Here is a 2,516-nt window from a genome sequence, read left to right as displayed (position 1 = left end):
GGTTCTGTTGCTCTTTGCGGTGTTGGCTGGCATCACTCAGGCAGCTGTGTTCAATCAGGAGCTCTTCTGGGGCTAGAACAGCTGGCCCATCAGCTGGGGCTGCTGGAATGGGTGGGGGCCAGCCAGGCCTCTCTGAACAGGCTAGTTGAATTTCTTATATGCTGTCTTATGGGCTCCATGAGCAACCAGCCAGATTCCTAGCTCCTAACTGTGTCATCATCTGCCTCTCAAAGTCATTTCTGTGAAGAGTGATCATGGTGTTATGGAAGTTCCCAAAGGTGAGCACTGGAAAGAAGCTACCAGTTGAATGATTGAGAGGTCGCTGGTAAGAAAAAAAAATGGTTTCAAAAAGCAGTGGTGTCTAGGGCTGGGTGGAATGAGGCTGAGTAATTCCAAGCATGCAGCTCTCTTTTCTGGGTGAAGTCTTTGAACTCTGGTGAGATGCTCTTTGATAAACATTTTATGTGTTTATATTATAAACAGTTTAGTACAATTTGAGATTTTATAAAATTTCCTATAAATATTTTATTTACGAGAAGCATTGGGAGGCACTTGCATCAGATACCCCTCCTCTGGTAGTTTATGATGCATATTAACTTAAATAAGACTTTGAAAAGTAGGGCCATTAGAACAGCTCTTTAACTTTTTAAACCAGCTTTTGTGAAACTTATTTGATTAAGGACTTTGTTGTCGTTGTTAATACCTATGAATAAATGGAACATATTAGACTCTTGAGAGTCCCTTGGACTGCAAGGAGATCCAACCAGTCCATTCTAAAGGAGATCAGTCCTGGGTGTTCTTTGGAAGGAATGATGCTAAAGCTGAAACTCCAGTATTTTGGCCACCTCATGTGAAGAGTTGACTCATTGGAAAAGACTCTGATGCTGGGAGGGATTGGGGGCAGGAGGAGAAGGGGACGACAGAGGATGAGATGGCTGGATGGCATCACCGACTCGATGGACTTGAGTTTGAGTGAACTCCGGGAGTTGGTGATGGACAGGGAGGCCTGGTGTGCTGCGATTCATGGGGTCACAAAGAGTTGGACACGACTGAACTGAACTGAACAGAAGATAAGGTGTTTTAATAGCTTTTACAAAGCCATGATTATACTCTGTATTTTGTAACCTGAAAAGGCGTATGTATACTGTCCAAGGGGGAAAATATGCCCTTTTTTGCTATGGAGAATCAAGTATTATGTTTCTTAACAAATTTATTTATTTTTATAATTTTTTTTTTTTAACACCAAAAACATTTCGTATTGGGATATAGCTAATTAACAGTGTTTTGGTACTTTCAGGTGAACAGCAGAGGGACTCAGCCATACATATACATGTATCTTAAAAACAAATTTAGAGCAGCATTTTAGATCTGACTGACTTTTTATCACTTTCCAGTGTTGGCAGTCTTGCTTTTTTTTTTATGTTTACTTATTTAGTCTATTTTGATTTTTGGCCTCGCCACATGACTAGCAGGATCTTAGTTCCCTAACCAGGGATCGAATCCATGCCTTCGGCAATGAAAACGGGGAGTCCTAACCACTGGACCCACAGGGAATTCCCAGTCTTGGTTATAAGTTTTTTATCTTGAAAGTGAAAGTCAGTCATGTCTGACTCTTTGTGACCCCATGGACTATACAGTCCATGGAATTCTCTAGGCCAGAATACTGGAGTGGGTAGCCTTTCCTTCTCCAGGGGATCTTCCCAGTCCAGGGATTGAACCCAGGTCTCCCTTACTGCAGGTGGATTCTTCACTAGCTGAGCAGGAGTGTAATTTCTTGCTGTCACTGCTGATATTTTATAAAACATTAACACGTAACAGTGCATTTAACTTAAAATTCTGAGTAGCTCAGCTGGTAAACAACCATGGTTTGATTCCTGGGTTGGGAAGATCTTTTGGAGAAGGGATAGGCTACCCACTCCAGTATTCTTGGACTTCCCTGGTGGCTCAGACAGTGAAGAATCCATCTGCAGTGTGAGAAACCTGGGTTCTGTCCCTGGGTTGGGAAGATCCTGTTTAGGAGGGCATGACCACCGACTCCAGTATTCTTGCCTGAAGAATCCCCATGGACAGAGGAGCCTGGCAGGCTACTGTCCATGGGGCCACAAAGAGTCAGACACTACTGAGCGACTAAGCATGCATGCACACAATCTTCTAGCATTATGCCCCATTTACGGATGTGAAGAGGAAGGCAGAAGGAAATACAATAGGAAGCTGGTGAAGGTTAGTTTATAAGGTATTTGCGTCCATTCTGATACAGAGAATACAAGTTTGTGTTATTCAATTTCTGTACAAGAGCTTCAGGCTCAAATTCAATGATGTATGCTTTAATGTGAAAACATTTGGAAATAATTGCCAGTTTTTTAGGGGCCTCTGCAGTGGCTGAGCAGAGAGGGCAATGGCACCCCACTCCAGTACTCTTGCCTGGAATATCCCATGGATGGAGGAGCCTGGTAGGCTGCAGTCCATGGGGTCGCGAAGAGTCAGACGCGACGAAGCAACTTCACTTTCACTTTTCA

Source organism: Bubalus bubalis, chromosome X (genome assembly GCF_019923935.1).
Source record: "Bubalus bubalis isolate 160015118507 breed Murrah chromosome X, NDDB_SH_1, whole genome shotgun sequence".
NCBI lineage: Eukaryota > Metazoa > Chordata > Mammalia > Artiodactyla > Bovidae > Bubalus > Bubalus bubalis.
The sequence above is the reverse complement of the archived record's forward strand: the minus strand, read 5'-3'. Positions refer to the sequence as shown.